This window comes from Callospermophilus lateralis, unplaced genomic scaffold (assembly GCF_048772815.1).
Source record: "Callospermophilus lateralis isolate mCalLat2 unplaced genomic scaffold, mCalLat2.hap1 Scaffold_63, whole genome shotgun sequence".
Lineage (NCBI taxonomy): Eukaryota > Metazoa > Chordata > Mammalia > Rodentia > Sciuridae > Callospermophilus > Callospermophilus lateralis.
The window spans coordinates 19,687,666-19,711,255 of record NW_027514713.1 but is presented as its reverse complement, the minus strand read 5'-3'; the positions used below and the strand labels follow the sequence as shown (position 1 = coordinate 19,711,255).

General features: G+C 35.9%; 2 pseudogenes; one reads left to right on the top strand and one right to left on the bottom strand.

The window, feature by feature from the left end:
* The window catches only part of LOC143389631 (axin interactor, dorsalization-associated protein-like), a 36,541-nt pseudogene extending 34,348 nt beyond the window's left edge, over positions 1–2,193 (bottom strand).
* On the top strand, positions 1,953–15,931 carry LOC143389632 (serine/threonine-protein phosphatase 2A 56 kDa regulatory subunit epsilon isoform-like; annotated as a pseudogene).
* Positions 15,932–23,590: the final 7,659 nt, after the last annotated feature.

Genomic DNA, 23,590 nt, shown 5'->3' with positions numbered 1-23,590 from the left:
TGCCTCTCAAGACTACGCCTCAGCTACCAGGAACCAGCCCCTCTGCTCTCTGCACCCAACTATGATTCTCCATCCAGATCTGATCTGTCTTTCTTTTGTGAATGCTAAGTATTTCTCCTCCCAACACACTTAACTGAGCTCCATCTCTTGGGATAGCTGCTGCCAGCAGAATTTAAAAAAACAAAACAAAACAAAGAAAAAAAAAACAAAACTCTTATTAGCTCACATTATAGTTAATAATGCATGGCCTTCCAAAACAAATTCCTTCCAGAGGTATTCAAAGTTTTAAGAGAGGCTGACTCTGAAGCAGAATTTACCTGCAACAGAGAGAATTTCCAACAGTATAATCAATGAAGTACAAAGGCAAAGAGATTACAGAAAGAAGAAATTTGGAGGTAATATAACCTGCAGGCAGTCTGAAAGACATCTCTCCTAATTCATCCATTTTACAGCTGCTACTTCCATCATTTTTAACCCAAGGTTTCTCTTAAAACTTCAACTTTCTTGACATTGGCTCAAAAGGATAATGAAGACAGCACACCTACCTTGCAGAATTGTGGAAAAACTTAAATATAAATTGCTCAACCATTTACCAGAGCATCCATTATGTAACCCTATAACACACTACCTCTAATTCAGAACTTTTCCCCCTTGGACTTGATAGAGCACTCACAATGGAATACTGAGATTTAACTCCCTCTGTCACAAGATGATGTTCAACCCCAGATCATTCACAACATAGTGGCTTTCTGTTTTGATCAAATATTCCCAAACATAAAAGATAAAATCATGGGCTGGGGTTGTAGCTCAGTGGTGGAGTGTTTGCCTAACATGTGTGAGGTACTGGGTTTGATCCTCAGCACCCATAAAAATAAATAAAATAAAGGTCCATCAACAACTAAAGAAAAAAAACTTTTTTAAAAGATAAAATCATAATTTTACAAAATGTGCCGAAGTAACTGACTATGTAAAAGTAAGAAAATTAATATAAATAAAAACAATGAGAGCAGTTTATAACTGATTGGGTAAAATACGGGAAAAATTTTCATTTAGATATGTTGATTTTCAACACATGAAGACAAATGAAAGGCTACATATTTTATACTCAGAAAATGCTTTTGGTGGGTGGGGTTGTGGCTCAGCAGTAGAGCACTTGCCTAGCATGTGTGAGGCCCTGGGGTGGATCCTCACACCAAGTGAAAATAAATAAATAAAATAAAGGTATTATGTCAACTACAACTAAAAAAAATAAATATTTTTTCAAAAATGCTTTGGTAATGAACAAAGAAATGGGGTTAAAAAAAGCCACCACTGATTAAGGAAGAGACTAGAACACTCTGCCACAGTGCTACAACCCCAGCCCATAATTTTATCTTTTATGATAGGAATATTTGATCAAAACAGAAAGACACTGTGTTGTGAATGATCTGGGATTGAACATCATCTTGTGAGGGAGGGAGTTAAATCTCAGTATTCCATTGTGAGTGCTCTGTCAAGTCCAAGGGGAAAAAGTCCTGACTTAGATAAAGGTAGTATGCTATAGGGTCACATAATGAATGCTCTTGTAAATGGCTGAGCAACTTTTAAGGTTTTCCACAACTCTTCAAAGTAGGTGTGCTGTCTTCATAATCCATTTGAGCCAATGTCAAGGAAGTTGAAGTTTTAAAAGAAACCTTGGGTTAAAAATGATGGAAGGAACAGTTGTGAAATGAATAATGCAGGAGAGATGACCTTTAATACAATTTTAAAAAATTTTTTATCAGTAATAATACGTCTTTTCAAGTCAAGATATAATATACCTTCCTCCCTCCCTTCCCCCCCTCCCCATGTCGCCGCCGCCGCCGCCGCTGGGTTTGGGGCTACGAGCTGAGGCGCCGCCCGCCGGGAATGTGAGCGAGGAGCCACGGTAGGAGCCGCAATGGGGTCGGTGCCGATTTGATGGGAAGGGCCCGCGGGGGAGGATCGTGAGGCCACCGCCGCTGCCGCTGCCGCCTGAGCGCTGAGGTTCCGGTCCGGCCCTGAGGCCTAGAAGCGCCGCCACCGCGGAACCGGAGGGACGCCGCACCGGACAGCCGTCGCCCCGGGCTCCCCGCAGCTGCCCGGACCTCCCTCCCCCCTGCACCTCCCGGTTCCACCGCTCGCCCCCTCCGCGGCCCCTTCGCCCTTCTCCCGCCCCTCGAAACCACAGATCATCTTTGGATTCTTCCCCAGAAGCTTCAAGTAGGGATATGTCCTCAGCACCAACTACTCCTCCATCAGTGGATAAAGTAGACGGATTTTCTCGGAAATCCGTCAGAAAAGCCAGACAGAAGAGGTCACAAAGTTCCTCACAGTTTAGGTCTCAAGGCAAGCCTATTGAATTAACACCTCTGCCGCTGCTAAAAGACGTTCCAACCTCAGAGCAGCCTGAACTGTTCCTAAAGAAGCTTCAGCAGTGCTGTGTCATTTTTTACTTCATGGACACGCTATCTGATCTTAAAATGAAAGAATACAAGCGCTCCACTCTTAATGAACTGGTGGACTACATTACAATAAGCAGAGGCTGTTTGACAGAGCAGACTTACCCTGAAGTAGTTAGAATGGTATCTTGCAATATATTCAGAACTCTCCCTCCTAGTGACAGCAATGAATTTGATCCAGAAGAAGATGAACCTACCCTTGAGGCATCGTGGCCACATTTACAGCTTGTTTATGAATTTTTCATATGATTTTTGGAAAGCCAAGAATTTCAACCCAGCATTGCCAAAAAATACATAGATCAGAAATTTGTATTACAGCTTTTGGAGCTATTTGACAGTGAAGACCCTCGGGAACGAGACTACTTAAAAATAGTTCTATACAGAATTTATGGCAAGTTTCTTGGTCTTAGAGCATTTATCCGAAAACAGATTAACAATATTTTTCTAAGGTTTGTTTATGAAACAGAACACTTCAATGGTGTAGCTTAACTTCTGGAAATATTAGGAAGTATTATCAATGGCTTTGCTTTACCTCTTAAGGCAGAACACAAACAGTTTCTGGTGAAAGTGTTGATCCCTTTACACACTGTCAGGAGCTTATCACTCTTCCACTCCCAGTTGGCATATTGTATAGTCCAGTTTCTGGAGAAAGATCCTTCACTCACAGAACCAGTTATTAGGGGATTAATGAAATTTTGGCCTAAAACATGCAGTCAAAAAGAGGTCATGTTCCTTGGGGAGCTGGAAGAAATTTTGCATGTGATTGAACCTTCACAATTTGTTAAAATTCAAGAACCTTTGTTTAAACAAATTGCCAAGTGTGTATCTAGTCCCCATTTTCAGGTGGCAGAAAGGGCACTCTATTATTGGAATAATGAATACATCATGAGTTTGATAGAAGAAAACTCTAATGTCATCCTTCCCATCATGTTTTCCAATCTTTATAGGATTTCAAAAGAATATTGGAATCCAGCTATTGTGGCGTTAGTGTACAATGTGTTGAAGGCATTTATGGAAATGAACAGCACCATGTTTGATAAGCTGACAGCCACATACAAGTCAGATCGTCAGCGTGAGAAAAAGAAAGAAAAAGAGCGTGAAGAATTATGGAAAAAATGGGAGTTTATGGAAATTATGGAAAATTATGGAAAATTATGGAAAAAATGCTTGTTCTTCCAACCATTGTTTGCAAAGATTGACAAAAGTCAATTCATTGCACAGAATGAGTGAGGTGAGTCTCTGCTCTGCAGTCCAAAACAGGAGGTAAAAGGGCCCCCAAAGTGAGTTTAAGACATGACCTACCTGACATAATCCTAAAAACAGAAGAAAACATAAATTCAGAGAGAACCATACCCACATAATCTCATTTGACAGAATCAAATTCATAAGAGGAACAGAGGACATAGGCAAATCTAAAGGGATTTGACTATATTTTCTTTTTCTAAATTGCTATTAATGTCTCCCACAATTATAGAGTTCTGGATCTCCTCAGTTACTACTTTATCATTACCTTCAACCTACAATGCATGAGGCACACTGAATTTACCCTCATACTCATGTACTTATCACTTATTTTTTTCTCTAGAAATGCATATGTATATGAATATATTTTTCCCACATTTCCAAGATTCCACCATGAAAATTTCTGTGATATCACTTCCCTGAAATGCATTTTCATTATTTCATGTCAGTTCATCTAAGGATTCTATATCATGTCTTGCAAAAGATGAGACAACTCTAAGTCCACTCTTATTTGACTATTTATAAACTATAATTAAAGGTCAACCTCAGTACCTCCACAGAACTTAAGGGTCATTCACGTTTCTCATTCATAGTGCTTTATTTTTTAAGTAGGTAGCAGAAATTTTATTTTGAAGAAGAGTAAGTGATTTAAAGCCATTCAGTGTACTTCAGAGGATCTCAAAAACCTATGGTTGTGGTTCTTAAACAACATTACCAGTGAAAGATCTGGATTACACTCCAGGTTGGACACTGATACTATGCTTCCATGGGAAATGGTTTCTTGGTTGTGAATATTGTCTTTCCCTTTCTCCTATAGTCTTGGAAATGTGTAGATTGTATGAACTTTTAGAATCACTATTTTCAACACACTTAGAATGGACTCATTTGATAATAGAAGACATCTATATTGTGAAAAAAAAGACCCTTCTCAAAGCCCTAAAGAAGTGATAAAATAATCTTTGGAAAAAATAATAGTCATCCATTAGATTATTTTTAAAAAATACTAAGAATAATTTTAGTTAGTAATACATCACTGTACTAGGAAAAGTGATATGAATGCAAATTTAATTTTTAAAGTTGTTTCTGATTACTACAAAGAGAGTATAAAAATCTGGGTACATGGGCTAGAGTTGTGTCTGAGTTGTAGACTACTCTGCTAGCATGTGCAAAGCACTGAGTTTGATTCTCAGAAAAACATATAAAGAGGGGTTTTTTTATTTTTTAAATACAAGATAGTGAAATGCATCGCAATTCTTATTACACATATAGAACAATTTTTCATACCTCTGTTTGTATATAAACAATGCTCATATCAATTCCTGTCTTCATATATGTACTTTAATTTTTTAAAGAGAGAGAGAGAAAAAAAATTTAATATTTTTCTTTTTTAGTGTTCGGCGGACACAACATCTTTGTTTGTATGTGGTGCTGAGGATCGAACTCCGGCCGCACGCATGCCAGGTGAGTAGACTACCACATAAGCCGCATCACCATTCCCATATATGTACTTTAGATAATAATGTCTATCACATTTCACAATCCTTGCTAATCTTTACACAACACTCCTACACTGGCTACTTCATATAAACTTGCCTCAGGGATTTAATGCATTAATCAAATAGATTTTATTCAGCCTATGCAGTGCTGTTGGAATGGCTATTATAAAAATCTAAAATTGTCATGTACAGTGGCATATGCCTAAAATTTTAGAATCTATGGAAAATGACACAGGAGAATTGTTAGTACAAAGACAGCCTCAGTAACATAACAAGGCTACAATCAACTTAATGAGAGCCTGTCTCAAAATATAACATGAAAAAGAATGTGGATGTATCTCAGTGGTATGCACCTCTGGGTTCAATACTCAGCACCAAACCATACAAAACCAAGCAAATATCTCATAATTAACAGGGATTCCACGATACACAAATATGTAAAAAATGTTGGTGACAATATAAATTTAATAAATATATTTTTATAAAGTGTTAAGGTTCTTTAAAAGCTCCATATAAAAATGCCACATAATCCACTTGTAATAATTTGGGGTAGCAGTGCAAAATCGTACATGCCTGTACTCCCAGTGGCTTAGGAGAATAAGAGTTAGAAAACCAGGGATTCATTCTTAAGTTAAAGTCCAGCCTCAAGAACTTGCCAAGGTCCTAAGAAAATCAGTAAAACCCTCTCTCAAAAATAAATAAATAAATAAAAATGTTGGAGACTGGGTATGTAGCACACTGGTAAAGTGCCCTGGGGTTAATCTCTAGTATTTAAATAAATTAGAAAATATAAATAATAATTCTTGGCAAAAAAAAAGACATACAATCTAGTAATAATAACTCTGGGTATATATGTAAAAAATTAGAAATCCTTTTACTAAATATATTGCCACACATCTATTTTTATTGTACCTTTATTCACAGTATCTAATAAAAGAAAACAAATAAAGTATCTTTTAGATAGAAAGTATATCAGAAAATGTCTTCCCACTGCAAAGCATCCAATTTGTCCATCCCTTCAAAAGCTAAACACTTAAAATTCAAACTGGTCCCTAGAAGGCAAGACTCAGAGAGTGGTGTTTTATAAATACTCCAAAAAATTTGGAATCTCTGGGAACCTTGTTTCAGATATTCTAAAACTCAGAACTAGGTCCTATGGGAGGTCAGAATGAGAACACAAGACATAATAAATTCTTTAATGGAGAATCTTAATTCAGACACTGACATAACCAAAAGCAGTGTTGGAGATTAAAAAATAGATTCTGTTTCACTGATTTCTGGGTTATGGATTCAAATCAAATATATATTAGAAAAAAAGTTAAGGCTACTGGTTAAAATCTACATAAAATAGATATTATAAATGTATCAGGGGCTGGGTGTGTTGGTGCAAGCCTGTAATCCCAGTTGCTGAAGAGGCCGAGGAAGAATTATCAAAAGTTCAAAGCCAGCCTTAGCAGAAGTGGGGTGCTAAGAAACTCAGTGAGATCCGGTCTCTAAAAAAAAAAAAAAAAAAAAAAAAATCCTGGGGATTTGTCTTAGTAGTCAAGTGTTCCTGAGTTCAATCTCCAATATCCCCCATAAAAAATGTACCAGGGGGCTGTGGCTGGGGCTTAGTGGAGCTCACTTGTCTGGCACATGTGAGGCACTAGAATCAATTCTCAGCTCCACATATAAGTAATTAAAATAGAAGGTCTATCAACAACTTTATATATATAGTACCAAGATATTGACATGGACTTTGATCTAATTTGTGTGTACTTTAGCCCTTAAGATTGATGTTGGTTGGGGCTGGGGATGTGGCTCACGTGGTGGCATGCTCGCGTGGCATGCATGCGGCCTGGATTCAATCCTCAGCACCACATATAAAGAAAGATGTTGTGTCTGCCAAAAAATGAAAAAATAAATATTAAAAAATTCTCTCTCTCTCCCTCTCTCTCTCTCTCACACACACACACACACACTCTCTCTCTTAAAAAAAAAAGATTGAAGTTGGCCAGGAATGGTGATACATTCTTGTTATATCAGCTGTTTACAAGACTGAGACATAAGGATCATGAATTCAAAACCAGTCTCATCAATGGTGAGGCACTAAGCAACTCAGCGAAACCCTGTCTCTAAGTAAAATACAAAATAGGGGTAGGGATGTGGCTCAGTGATAGAGTGCCCCTGACTTCAATCCCTGGTCTGCCACCCCCCCAAAAATGGGGCTGAGTAAATAGCTCAGCTTGTAGAGTGCTTGCCTTCTAAGCATGAGGCCCTGGGTTCAATCCCCAGTACAGAGAGAGAGAGAGAGAGAGAGAGAGAGAGAGAGAGATTGAAATTGCATGTAATTTAAATTCAAGTTAGTCCCACTTTTATTTTTTCCTGCCACACCAGAATAAAAGAGTTTCCCAAAATATTTGGAATGTTTCTGTGGGTTATTTATTTATTTTTTCTATTTACTTATTTTTATGTGGTGCTGAGATTGAACCCAGGACCTTGCACGTGCTAGGTGGGTGCTTTATCACTGAGCCACAATCCCAGATTGTCTGACCATAAATAAATAAATAAACAAATTAATAAATACATAAACCCTCAATTGATGACCCTTTACAGTTTTTAAAAATCCTTAATTGGGACACATAAACTTCATTTAGGAGAGATTCATTCTTTTTAATGTCACCTAATTTTATTCTGCTTTCTTCTCATGAGAAAATCTCAGAATGATAAATTTAGATCTTGTAAAAATGCCCTCCAGTTCTTGAAGAATGACATTATAAATGATGCATACCTTTGCAATAAAACATGGGAAAATAATGATCAATAATGCTGAATGTGGAGTTTTGAGATGAACCAAAATTTCTCAGTTTTCCAATTGAATCTGGGTGCTTGTCTCATAAATTTTGAAGAAAAAAAATCTATTTAAGCAAGAAGAAATAGAACACCCACCATGTGGTATGAGGAATGATACCAGAAAAAAAAAACTCATTTTTTTTTGTACCATCTTAGAAGTTTACAGATAGTTTTGGGCAGAACAGGTAGCATAATGCATTTAGAATAGGCTTTGGAAAAGGCATCCTGACTATCATATGGGTTCACTTTCATTCTTTCTGTGACCCATCCTTTTTTTCTTCATATTCAATCAGGAATCACCCCTGGGACAAAGGACTTTGTTGAAGGCTTCAAGGCCTTTTACATTTGAAATATGCCTTAATGGTGCTCATTAACATCATTCAGTTAGCCACCAGGTGTGTTTGAGTGAGGCCCATTATCCACATTACATGGTCATTATACTATCTATTCTATTTTATACTTATTCCCTGTGAAAAGAGAACCCAGATTTGCATATGTGAACAGAGAGCTAGAAAACTAGGGGTTTACTCTGAGACCTATGGAGAGCTAAACTGAAGTTCTGGATTTCAGATTTTTGTTTTGGATTTGAGATACTGCTTCTGCTACATTTAAAAATCTCAGGACTCATGAAGAGAATGAGTTAAAAGCCAGCATCTTCAAATTTGTGAGGCCCTAAGAAATTCAAAGGGACCCTGTCTCTAAATAAAAATATTAAAAAAGGGGTGGGAATGTGAATCAGTGGATGAACACCTCTGGGTTGAATTTCTGGTGCCAAAACAACAACAACAACAACACACACACAAATAATAATAATAAACAAATAAACAAACAAACCCTCATGAGTAACAAGCCCTAAAATTAACAGCTTCTCTCATGCATGAATTCAATAAATGGATTTGGAGTTCTCTCTTGATAATTATCTCAGTCTTCACCATGCAATCTGGAGACATGCTGGACTCATGGCACATGGAATCCCACAAAGGGCTTTAGAAAGAAGGTGAAAACACCATACAATTATGGAACAAAATGCCCAGGTTTTCAACTGCTGATCTAAGCCTCACTAGACTAGTCAGAGGGAGGTGAAGGCTAAGACACCACAGAGAGTCCCTCTGGCCACAAGACTGTGGAGAGAAACAGGAAGAGTCCCTAGCCATGACTGCCAGTTTCCACCATTGCCACTCCTGTCAGCTTTAAGCCACCTTCCTAAGCAGTCTCAATATAACAAGGCACACTTACCATTTCCTGGCTCTCAAGGTTCTCAGCATTCTCCCTGTGGTTTGTTTTCTGATTCTGCATAGCACAGACACCTGGGCTCCAGATCCAGGACAGAAGCCTACAAAAAGAGTGAAAAAAGGGCGGGTTCCAGACACGAAGGGAACAGAAGATTGTGGAAGCCCTCCCTCTTGTCACTGGCTGCCTGAGGATTGGACAGTTCTCACCTAAGTGACTGATTGGTCAAGGCTTCAGGCACTGCCTCCAACCTGAGCCAAGTGGGCACAGAATCAAAGTCTAAATGACAGGCTGCTCCATTGTCATTGTTAACTGACTACATATCAGGGCTGAGAATATAGCTTAGTCAGTAGAGTGCTTGTTTTGCTGATATAAGGCCATGGATTCAATCCCTGCACTACACGCACACACTCTCCCCTCCCCAACCCCCCCCCAAAAAAGATTAAGGACTTTGGGGACTAGGGTTATGGATCAATGGTAGAGAACTTCCCTAGCATGCATGAGGTACTGGGTTGAATATGAAGCACCGCATTAAAAAGCCACCCAAGAGGGGGATGTGGCTCAAGTGCTAGCATACTCGCTTGTAATGCGGGTGGCCCAGGTTTGATCCTCAGCACCATATACAAGCAAAGAAGTTGTGTCCGCCAAAAACTAAAAATAAATATTAAAAAAAGCCAACAAACAAACTACTAATGATACTGTGTCCATCTACAACAAAAAGTATTCAAGAAAGAAAAAGATTGTGTATTGGACTTGTGCACCCTCACTACAGAACTCATAACCACTTTTTATAAATAATATATACATATATGTCTTTAGACAATGTATAAATTTCACCTGTGATGTCTTTTCAAGTAACTTATATTACAGGTATGCTTTACAACCTGAAATCCTCTTCACCTCTCCTTCTCCTTCTCCTTCTCCTTCTCCTTCTCCTTCTCCTTCTCCTTCTCCTTCTTCTTCTTGGCCTGTTAATTGCATTAAATGCCTCTGTATGGGGTTCTTTTAAGGCAAAGTTTTCTTCCAATAATAGGACCTAGCCCAGAGAGAAATGTATTGACACTTATAACTGTTTATAAGGTTAAAGAAATTTGTGAATAAATATGTATATATATTTTTATGAAAATGATATCACAATTACTTTAATATATATTTTTTTAATTTTTTCTATTCTTTGTCTCATAAAAAAACAGTTTGAACTTTAAACTCTTTAGCAATGTTCTTATATCCCCTACCCCAAAAAAGTGACTCACAAGTATAATTCAAATTATTGAGGCTCATAAATTTTTTATCTTTTATTTTAACTAGTGAAGTCTAAAGATTTTCTTTTTATTTTCACCTTTAAATGAAGCACACTTTTATAGCTTTCTTGTTGTTTAACTGACCTTTAATATTCTGCAATTTTTACCCCCATTCTGATCACTTTGGACTATTGATGTTTTCATGGAGGGGATCGCAAAGTGTTCATGAACAAGGTAGGAAATGGATATAGTAAGATATAAGGCTGGTAATTGCTGAGTATGTAGATTTTGCTATACAAAATAAGTATTGGTGGATGATATGGGGGTAGGGAGAAAAAGAGCAATGAAAAAAAAAGAAGAAAAACTTGAACAATAGAGGGGTTCACATGCTACAAGTCTACAATGATAGCGTGAATATAGAGGGTAGTGTTCTTGGAAGCAGCAATAAAATTTGAGGGAAAGAAAAAGGTAATATTTTGCACAGTTCCCAAGTGAGAGAGCCAGGTGAATGGGTTCTGTGTTCAACTCTTCCCACCTAGGAGTGGAATTTATAGTTCATAGGGTATGTCTCAGTAAGTAGTAAAACACCATTTCTATGTACCTTTACACTTTTTCATGGCTACAAGCTGACTTTGACAATTCCAGTCACATTACATCTTTGCACTTATTAGCTATTCATTAATTAATTCATTCATTACATTATTTATTTGTTTTTGATTAATTCACTTTTTTTAGTTGTCATTGTTTTTACATAACTGGTGATTACATAATTGCATAAATATTCTGAATGTTGACTTTTGGTTAAATACTGTTTTATGTGTTTATTCATACATTTATTTTTCATTGAAATGTTTTTCCTTTGCCAAGCCTGATTTATATTATACCTCAATCTTCATTTATGAAGAATAGATAAAATCACATTATTCCAAAAAACTCAAGGATTTAACATCTTTGCAGAATCCTAATCACCTGCTAAAGTTGACCCAGTCTGGGTCATCTAAAAGCTGTGTCAAAACTCCTCTTTTTTCTTATATACACTTTAATAAAGGATTTCTCTCTCACTTTTATATTTGGAGAGTAGACTAACTTCCCAAGCAGTAGTTAATAACCTAGATGAGTTTTCCAACTAGCTCACTATTACTTTAAAATTGTTTACAACCTTGACACTAACAGTGTCACTGATTACTTTTTTTAATTTTTGCAAGATATCTCTCTCTCTCTCTCTCTCTCTCTCTCTCTCTCTCTCTCATATTACAAATTGAAATCAGATATGCTTTTTTACTAAGAAACACTCCCAGCCTTTAATAAAATATTCTACAAAGAAAAAGGGTTCACTGATTATCTTAGAGCCCCACTAAGTTGCTGAGGCTGGCTGACTTTAATCTATTGTTATAGAAGTATGATATATATATACGAGAGAGAGAGAGAGAGAGAGAGAGAGAGAGAGAGAGAGAGAGAGAGAGAAAGAAAGAGAGTAGTGTTCATTTGACTCTTTCTCCTGGGGACTGTGCCAGAATTACCTTCTTCTTTCACTTCTACCTTATTTCTGCCTCCAAAGAAACTACCCTTTTCCCTCATACTTCATTGATCCACCATTAGACATTTTAAATCTGAACTCTTGAGCTGCTCATTCTTTCCCTCTTTTCTTCACAGCACTTTTTCTCTACCTGTACCTATTCCACCAATACTTATTCATGAATACTCACTACTACAGACACAGTATCCACCAATGTCACAACCTGACCTATCCCTGTTCTGCTTTTTCCATGGATCACTTTTAGATTCCCTCAACCAGATATCAATAGTCCAGAGTAAGGTCAGGTAAGGGTGTTATATATGTAGGTTTTTAAATGTCATTTACATAACAATGAGCCTATTAAAATTGGGATTTATTTTGTCTTAGTTTAAAAAAGAAAATTTACAGACTGCACTGTTATACTCAATTGTTTAAAATGCATTTATCTCAATAATTTGGAAAAAGTAATTCTATAAAAAGGAGAATAAAGAAAAGAACATAATACATAAAATTGACAATTGATGGAGTAGATATTGCTGTTATTTCATCATGAAAAAATATATATATATATATTCATATATTTATATATATATATATATATATATATATATATATATATATATATATGAAATACTCCTCACCAAGCAGCTTAGACCTGTAGAAATTATTGTGTGTACAATGACAGCATACAAGTATGTGATAGCATAAGACTAGAGCTATACTTGTCAATACAGTAGAAATCTGTGGCCTAGGAGGAAAGACGAGGTGATTCAGAAAAATAAAAATAATAAAGTTTGAGAAAAAAATGGTTTCTGGAGCCCAGAAAGATTTCTGGTTTAATTAGAGTACAAAATACCACATAAGTATTATACTGAAGTTACATCTGTTAAATACATCACATGTATAATGGTTTTCAAAGAAAATATGTAGAAATTATTACAAACTAAATAAAAATTTACAAAAGCACATAAAATAGCATGTGTGTAAATAAAACTAATCATTACAAAGACAACTATTTTAACTCAATTTAATATATAATATTTTCCTATCAAATTTTTAGCATGTTTTTCTTTAAATACAAAAAGAGAGCTGGTCCTGTTGGTGCACAATTGTAATCCCAGTACCTTGGGAGGTGTATTGTGAGCTCAAAGCCAGCATCAGAAAAAGTGAGACCCTAAGTAACTCAGTGAGATACTGTGTCTAAATGTCATACAAAATATGTTTGGGGATGTGGCTCAATTCCCCTGAGTTTAATTCCAAGTATCAAATAAAAGAAAAGAAAAGAATGGACCAAAAAAATTATCTTAGAAATAAAATATATGTAAAATACCCCAAAACCTTTAATAAAAATCAAATAATATATTTATTGTTATGAGACACATTTAATGTATATTATGAAACTATATTGAAATAATACAGACCAATATATTATAATATAAATCAAATCTGAAATCATATGTAGATCAATAGTATTGTTAAGAGCAATAGAAAGGCATATGTAAAACCAACCATATGAAAAACAACATTAGAAGTGAATGAATGAATCTATCCGACCTAAAGTTAGAATTGGGACATAGAGGCAAAGTTCACTGTTAGAGTGTGTGTGCAGAATGTGCAAGATAGTCAGTTCCAAACTTAGCAACACTATAAAAAGCAAATATTAACAGGGAATGATGTTGAAAATAAAGCAGCATATTAAATGAGACACTCTCCCTCCATCTATAGATAAATTTAAGGAAAAAACTACTGTGATTATTTCTTTGGCAAAATCATGAATGAGTAGAGAGATTTAGATACACTGGATACTAGTCCAGTCTTAAGAAATGTACCATATGTGGGACAAAATTCCCAACTACCATAATCACCTGCAGTGAGCAGAAATGTGAGAGAGGGGCTGAGGATGTAGCTCAGTTTTTAGAGTGCTTGCCTTGTATGCACAAGGCCTGGGTTCAATCTCTAGCACCACAAAAAAAAAGAAGGAAATATGAAAGAAATGATACAAAAAAATGGTGATATCTAGGAGCCATAAAATTTTTCACAAGTGCTTCATCAGCTGTGACCAAGACACAAAAATACCCAAATATCAAAGCAGTCAATTTATCTCAAAAAAAAAAATCTGCCAGCATATTTTCCCAATTGCTGTTGCTGACAGATGAAGTTCACTCTAGCTTGTATTATAGGCAAAATAGGGAGGAATCCAGTAAACTACTCTTAACTTGAGTAAGATTTTAGCACTTCCAGAATCCTGCCCCAACCCTGATATACTAGTAATAAGGCCAGAAATACCAATTCCTCCTAGAAAAATTTATTGTTTTTTTTTTTTGTGGGTGTGTGTATGTGTGTATTGAATGTTTCACATTTAACATATTTTGTTTATGTTACTATGTCCCTGATACACTAGTAATAATGCCAGAACTACCAATTGCTCCTAGAAAGTTTTTTTGTGTGTGTGTGTATTTGTGGATGTGTGTGTCGATGTATGTACTGAATATCTCAACTGTAACATATTTTATTTACCTTACTATGTCCTGAAGTTCCAAACTCTAGAACAAAAGGTGATTGAGCTTATGTAAATCTCTGTAGATTTCAAACAAATGAATTTACATTCTTTTCCCAGCACTTTTATGAACTGTGATACCAAACAGCTGTTCAAAAAGGAGCTTAACAAACAATGATTCTGTTTATTCCAACAAATCTATACAGAATAGTCCTGCATTGGCTACTTCATATAAACTTTCCTCAGGGATAAAATGCATCAGTCAAAGAGATTTTCTGTAGCCTGGGCAGTGTTGTTGAAAAGGTTATTATAATAATCTGAAAGAGCTAGGTGTGGTGGCCAATATACTAGAGGCTGGAGAGGCAAGTCAGGAGGATTGTGATTTGAAAGACAGCCTTAACAACATAGAAAGGCTACAAACAACTTATTCAGAGATGAGTGATATATCACCCGTCTCAAAAAAAAGGACTGGAAACATAACTCAGTGGTAAGCACCCACGGATTTCAATTCCTAGCACCAAACCACACCAAACTAAACAAATATCTGAAAGATAGTAGGGACTCCAGAGTATAGGTGTATATGCATAGATAAAAATTTTGGTTACAATATAAAGTTAATAAATATACTTTTGAAAAAACTATCATGGTTCTTTTTTTAAAAAGAGAAAGCAAGAGAGGGGGGGAGAGAGAGAGAGAGAGAGAGAGAGAGAGAGAGAGAGAGAGAGAGAATTTTAAAATTTATTTATTCATTTTAGTTTTCGGCAGACACAACATCTTTATTTGTACATGGTGCTGAGGATAAAACCCAGTGCCACATGAATACCAGGCAAATGCACTACCACTTGAGCCACATTCCCAGCCCCTATCATGGTTCTAAGAGCTCAAAATAAAAATGCCATATAATCCACTAATGATAATTTTTTGAAGCAGGGTATCATTGTCAATGTCTGTACTCGCAGTGGCTTGGGAGGATGAAACAGGAGGAACTTAAAAACAGCCTCAGAAACTTGGCAATGGCTTAAGTGACTCAGTGATATCCTGTCTTATTAAAAAAATTAGGGATGTAACAAAGTGGTAAATTGCCTAAATAAGTACAAATAAATAACAATAACAATTCTTGGTTTAAAAAAATGCCCTATTACCCAGTAATTATAATTCTGGATAAATATCTAAAGAAATTGGAACACTTTTGTTAAAGATATTACTTCACTTCCATTTTTATTGTAGGTTTATTCACAGTATCTAATAAAAGGAAGCCAATGAAGTGCCTTTTAGATGCAAGGTATTGATGAAAAGGTTTCTTCCAGCTGCAGATCATCCATCTACTTGCCTTAAAGTCTGCATACTTATAATTCAAACTGCTCCCTAAAAGGCAAGACTCAGATACGGATTCTTCTGAGTACTCCAAGAAATTTTGATACCTCTGGACAAATTCTGTAAGACTTTTCCAAAACTAAGAAATAGGTAAATTTTGGAGTTTAAAATGTGGACAACATACAGTAAATTCCTCAAGGGGGAATTTTAATTCAGACACTGTGATAAGGTGTCTAGTCTGGGGAAGAAAGAGGAAGTAAAATAAGAGTTTGAGATAAAACTAGACTTTACTTTACTGATTTATAGGTTATTGATTTAATCCAAACAAATATTGGAAAAGGGTTAAAGCTACTAATTAAAATTTATGTAAAACAGGTATTTAAAAAGTACCAGGAAAGAGCTGAAGGTGTGGCTCACTGGTACAGTGCTTAATTCTCAGTGCCCCATATAAATAAATTAAGTATAAATAAATATTAAAAATAATACCAGGTAAGGATTTAAGGTTGTTGTTCAGTAATAGAATTCTTGGCTAGTATGCATGAGGCAGTCTGTTTGATACTGGACCCACATTAATAACAATAACAATAATAATTATAAAATAATAATAATAATAATAATAATAATAATAATAATAATAATAATAAAGATATTTTGTTCATCCACAACTTAGAAAAACATATTTTAAAAAGTACAACAGTGCTATGGCCTGTAACCTTCTAATTATCTGTGTTCTAATTAAGCCCTTGCAATTGAACTCTCTTGTTATTTAAATTAAAGTCCAGTTCCACTTTTATTTCCTGCCACACCAGGACAAAGAGGTTTGCTTGAATATTAGGAATGCTTCTAAATGTCACTTTAATAAAGTTGTTTTACATATTTAAAAACTCAGCTGAAAGCAAACTTGGTGGCACAGGCCATAACCCCTGTGGCACAGAAGAATTATACATGGGTATCATGAGTTCAAAGCTACCATCAGAAAAAGCAAGGCACTAAGCAACTAAGTGAGACCCTCTCTATAAATAAATACAAAAAAGGACTGGGGATGTATCTCAGTGTCCCTGAGTTAAATACCTGGTACAAAAAAGAAAAAGAAGAAAAAAGAAAAAAAATCAATTGAGGACAAATACATTAAATAAACAAACAAACAAACAAAAAACACCTTAATTTTGGGCAAATTAACTACACTATTGTGAGGATGGCTTTAGGCCTGGCTTAAAAAAAACTCCATATTGAAAACTTCAGTTTGAAACATGCAGCCTCACCAGGCATGACTAAAGAAGCCCTGCAGTATTGCCCTCAGACATAAACAAATCACTTCCCCTCACCTTGATAAACAGAGTGAGGCCTCTGGCAGGTTGTCCTCACCTAATAAGAGGGTAGGGTGAGAAGACCAAGGTGCAGACCACCAGACCAGATGTTTCTGGCCCTAGAGTAAATGATGTCATGGAAAAATCTGGTGGTAACTAACAAGGATTGAAAAAAGTGTAAAAAAGCTGCAAAATTTAGTATAAAGAGTAGAGCAAATGAACAGATGTTCAGCCAGCTCAATAAAAAATACACTTCAGCTGGGGAGGCTGATGAGGACTTGGAATGACATTTCATCACTTCTCATCATTTGTATTATCCTCACCACTCTTAAACTCTACAGCTTATGTGATGTTCTTCTCATGTGATGAAAACTTAATTTCAGTGGGGAGAAACCCAATGGGGAAAATAAAACCAAGAGGCAAGATCTCCCACACACCCAAAATATATACTTTCATGAATAAAAATTTTATCAAAATTACTTTAAAATTTCATTTAACTTTTGTGCTCTCTGGTCTTATGAGAAAGAAAATTTTATTTTAAACTTCTAAGCAATGTCCTAAGGCATTAATATTTTCCCAGAGGGAAAAACAATATAATGCATTAGTATAATTTAAAAACTTCTAGTATTCATAATAAAAATTAAGAAGGACAGCTTAAATCAATTTAATAACTTAAACTACTATATCCCAAATATTATTATTTTTGAAAATATAAATTGACAAATAAATAAATGTATTTTTCAAGCTTCATCCTAAAATTCACTCTTGACCTCTCAGGGATATCTATGTTCACCATAGCTACATTCCATGTTTGATATCTATAAATACCCTGACCTCAGCAAGATGAAAAAAATTGACAACTCAGTTCTGTGGCTTAGGTTATGGAATAAACATACCAAACAGCATTCTCTCAGGGCCAAGGAACAGGAGAGACTCTGCACTTTGAGAGAGAAGCCATCTACAACTCAGAAGTGTACAAAAGTGGAAACTGTTTCTCACAGGATTCTGGGCACAGATCCATTTTCATTTTAGATATTATACTTTAACCAAAAGAGATTGGTATCACTGGAGAGAAGACTCTAGGTCATCAGATCATCAGTAACCCAGAAACTAGAATCTAAACATTTAAAAAAAATTATTTTGCAGTTTTTTTCTTTAGCCTAATGCAGGGTTGTGATTTCATTTTTCTTCTTTAGTATTGGGTACTCTGAGAATATCATCAAACATTAAAGGCATAGAAGTCTACACATATTTCCATATAATTCAATAAATCCTGTCAAGAGATTAAAGTTTAAATTTAAATTAATAAAAATTTAACCAGTACCTATAAGGCACAATATGTTTTTCCCATAACTTCTGTTCCACATGTGATTGAATCCTGGCATTCAGCCCATGTTTAGTGAATTAGATATCTATCACTGAATAAGAAGAAACCATATAAAAATTATTGTCTCAAGTGTGGGCTTATCATCAATTAAGCCTGTGTTCATATGGGATCTTTTTACTGCATTAGGTGATAGTTGGTAAAATTACTGAACTTCAGAGGGATATATGGTTGCCAAAAAAAAACCACCCTTTTTCTCAGAATCAAATAAATTAAGGTAGGCTCATTCTCAAGGAGGTGACAGGTTATGAAAGTAAAAACAAAGTCTTCAAAGTGTTTCCTGACTAAAACACTTTCATAGTCACAGATTTACATAAGTCACTCACAAAAAAATAAGAGCTTAGATCCAAAATTTGGGAAATATACTCTGCACTTTGGCTACAAGAGGAGTAAAAACACATTGTCAACTTTATGTGTACAGATAGGGCTAAAGAATTGCTAATATGTTGACACTCAGTATCATTCTGCTTTTTGTAATGGATGAGGTTTACATAGATGTTCAGTGTGAAAGAATATTGGAAAGGTCTCCTGAATATTAAGCAACTTTACTGGAATTCAGGATCAATTCTCTGTGACCCCAAAGCCACAACTCACATCCTCTAGACTACATGAATTATCAATCTTTAATTATTGTTTTAGAAGTTAGATAGTGGCACAAAAAAAAGCAGATTATTTTTTTTTGTACCAAGGACTGGACTCAGAACACTTTATCACAAATCACATCTTCATCCCATTTGTTTTTAAAGACAAGCCAAGTTCTCACTAAGATGCTTAAGGCCCCACTGAGTTGCTGAGTCTAGCCTTGAACTTAAAATCCTTCTTCTCAGCCTCTTGAGTCACTGAAATTACAGACATGCATTACAATATTGGCTCTTGTTTCCTGGTTTATGAATAGGCAAAATTGAAATGATAAGCAGAGAAGCAGCTGTTATAATCACCCCTTTATTAATTCTGGCTTCATTCCTAAGGTTTAAATATTTAAACCCATATTTCAATGTATACTGAAGGTAACATTATCTATTATAGTCAACAGTCTGTTCATGTCCATTTTATCCAGACAATTTTTTACTGCCTAAACTTTGATTTAATTTGAAAATGTTAATCAATATGTTTGAACTTCTGGTTTTTCTTCTGGCATTATTAGGATACTAGGTTCAAACCATACAGCCTATGGAAAATTATGGTGTGGTTATAGCTAAAGAGAAGACTATATGATGAATAAAATTTTAAACTCACAAGGATGATGTATTTTCTTTATTTTTATGTAACCTTGGTGAATAAGATACAGCGTACACAGCCAAACCTTAAATCTTAAAAAGCAGGCTCTAACTCTAGTTAATAAAGAAAAATATGAAATACAAAAAGTTGTGTTGCAAAATCACATAGCAGTTGGTTTGTTATCAGCAGCACAGGAATGGGTTTCTGCCATATAATAATATCAGTATGACTTAAATACATATGATATCTTTAGATGCAACCACACAGCAGTTGATCAATGATAAGTTGCAAGAATGATGAGCTAGTTTAGATACCATCTGGAGATGGATTTTAGTAATCCTAGACAGGGGGATTGTGTTCTAGTTCTACAGCATATGTTTTGAGGCCTGTGGATGCAGAGTTCTTACCTCCTTGGTAATAGATCACTGCAGAAGACTTCAAGTGTGTAGATTTTTGATGATGAAACTTTTAAGAGTGGATCATTGGAAAGGCCAAACATGGCTATAGTTACTCTGTGGTTGATGCTTCCAAAAGGTTACTGTTATTATTATGATGATGATTAGTATTATTATCATTTATTTAAGTAATGAATACCTTGATTAAGGGTACACATTCATTGTCATAAACATTTTCTTCTGAGCATGTGTTCACTATGTAAAATATTGATCATGCACCTTTTTTTTCTGGCCTATATATGAAAGGGCCTATGGAATGATGCAGAATTCTGAGGGCTGAATGCTCTGGGCTACCTGGGAGCTATTGTTACCTCTGCATAAGCATGACTACACTGCCAACTCGTCCTCACATCTCTCAATTGCTAGAGACCAAAATTTTACATCCTGGGTCTCAACACCCACACAGCGACTCTAATAGTCTTTAGGATATTTGCAGGTGAGAGATATCTCAGTCCTGATAGATTAATGGAGATTTTTAGGGGAGTAGTGGCAACTAAGGACACGAAGAAGCATACAACACTTTGTTGCCTCAGTCCAATTACAGTGAACTCCTGTGGAGAGCTGTTATATAGTGGGATTAGTTCCTTGTAAACAGAAATAAGGATTCTGACTGCACTGTGTGCAAACATAAACCTTGGAATTTGAACTATCAATGAACTGCTGAAGCCCAGGCCTCAGCCCCTTGCCAAAGAAAAAAGAGGCAGCAGTGGCATAGATGATTTGGAGAAGTAGTCAAATGAGTCATGTGCAGCTGCTCTGGTCATGGGATGAATTGTTTCTATAGATCTGACAGCAAAAACTGATGCAAGTGTATGAGAGATTACCAGAATGAGAAATTGAAAAATAATCAAGAAGTATAGGAATCCAAAGTATATCCAGTAGAGTAAGATCTCTGTATTTTTAAAATACCCATCATCCTTCTCCATTGTGATGACTGAGTCTGGGGAGAAGAAGAAGGATAAAGGCCTTCAAGTCCAGTCAATGGATGATGCATTAAATGAATCAACAGTATCCAATGGCTTCAGTGAACAACTGGCATGGTCACCTCAGGTAACCAAGTTTACCCCATTTTACCATTAAGTAGAACTGGTGGACTTAAAAAATAATTTACCCAGGTGGCAAGAGAGCAAGATTATTAATTTTTGTCTGTAAGAATTAGAGATAAACAGCATTCCCCTTTTTGAATAAATGTCACTACTTAAAAATGTCACTACTTAAAAATAATGATGAATCATAGCTTCTAAAGGAGGTAAGTTTTGCCTTTGTGTCAGGCATATTTGATCTTGATGTGTACTTAAAAATTGTGGGCGCACAAAAAAGCATCGTTGCAAGATCCTATTTCAAAATAAAGAAAAAGAAAAGAAAAAAATTGAGAATACAGCTCAGGAATATTAATTCTCTCAGTTTAACCACCAGCACTACACTCATATAAACACAGACACACAGACACACACACACACACACACACACAAACACACACACACACAGTACTTGTGGGATTTTGAAAATATTTTTTGACACTGAACAGCTGTATAAACCTCATCTATTAAAAAAGGCAGAATTAGTGGCATAATATCAACAGTCCTTTAGCCTTATCTGTGTACAGAAATTTGGTAATGTGATTTTACTCCTACTCTAGCCAAATGCAGAATGCATTGTACAAACTTTGAGTCAGGGCTCTTCTTCTTTTTTATGGCTTTTATAAAATTGTTTCTATGAAAGTGTACTAGTCAGGTATCTAGTCAGGAAATATTTTTAAATATTTTTGCTTTTTATTTTAGAACACTGTCTCCTCAATGAGAACAATCTCACTTTAATTTATTAGATTCTGAGATATCATGTGAAGAAGATTCAGCGTGCTTTTTCTTTCTTTCTTTTTTTTTTTTTGGCAGCCAGATCACCCTCTGAAGTTTAGTAATATTAACAGCTAAACATATTCAACAAAAATATTGCAGATGAATGCAGTTCAATCCAAATATGAACCAGTAAGTTTTAGAGTGACTTCTTATACAGTTATAGACAACAATATATCCACTGGAGGGAAAATGTCAGGTTTTAATCATATGTGGTACAGTGAATATCTGGAAAACAGCAGATATCTTATAAGAAGTATTTAGATTTATTTTATTTAAGTTCATATCCCCAGCCCTTATCCTTAGTCTTTTAACAATGAAAATGGAGCAGCTTGCCTTTTGGACTTGATTCTGGACCCACTAGGCTTAGGTTGGAGTCAGTGCCTGAAGACTTGCCCAATCAGTCTCTTAGGTGCCATTCTTTTAATCATTTTGTAGGCTTTCTGTCATGGATCAGGAGCCCAAATTTCTGTGCTAAGAAGCTGAAAACAAATCACAGGGAGAACTCTGAAAATCCTGAAAGCAAGAAAATGATAAGTGTGCCTTGTTTTCTTGAGACTGGATAAGTAGGTTGTTTAAAGCTGGCAAGAGTGGCAATGGTGGAAAATGAAAATTGTGGCTAGGGACTTCTTGTGAGGGGGCAACAATTGTGATATATGCAGTACATGAGAGAAATAAAGAATTTCCATGCACTTCTGCCCCTTTCAATGCTTTATTCATTCAATTACTCAACATAATTTCACTCTATAGGTACTTAATCAAGAAAAAAACAATTTTTAATGCTAGGCACTGCAATAGACATAATCCATTCACAGCTAACAATTATAAATTAATTCTAAGCACTGCAAAGCACACGTAATAATGACAGGCTAATTACAGACATTCCCTCTGCATGCTAAGTTCAAAAGTATCAAGCCTTAGGCTTTATGTCCAGCATATGCACACTCACTCAGACCAGGGTAATCAGGACAAAAAACAAGGCAGGGCTTTCCTGGTGTGGAGCAGATGACTGGTTGAGGAGAGAATGATAGGGAGAAGTTGCAGCTCTCACTAGGGTCCAGACAAGGGCATAGAGTTGGAGAGTGGTGAGTATTATGCAGAGGAAATGAAGACAAGTAATGGGATGTCAGGTCCTCATCAGGCTTTCCATCTCAAGTGCATCCTTGTTTTGGCTGGCTCAATCCCTGTTCATTAGCTCTATTATTTACATAAAATTTTGGGCTTTTTAACCCCCCTTGCAATCTTCTTCAGCTACCACCAGGTTTCTCAATATCATTTACCCTGGGGTCAGAAACATCTTGTCTGGTGGTCTCCACCCTGATATTTTTGCCTTTCTCTCTTATCAGGCTAGGAGAGCCTGCCAGGGGCTTCACTCTATTTATCAAGTTGAGGGGAAATAACTTGTTAGAGGCCATACTGGGGTGCTCTGTGTGTGTGTGCCTGGTGAGACTGCAGGTTAGAAACTAGAATTTTTAAAATAGAGTTGTGTAGGCTCAGGCTTAAGACCATCTTCACAGGACTTCTCAGAGGGTCTCTGTGACAGATC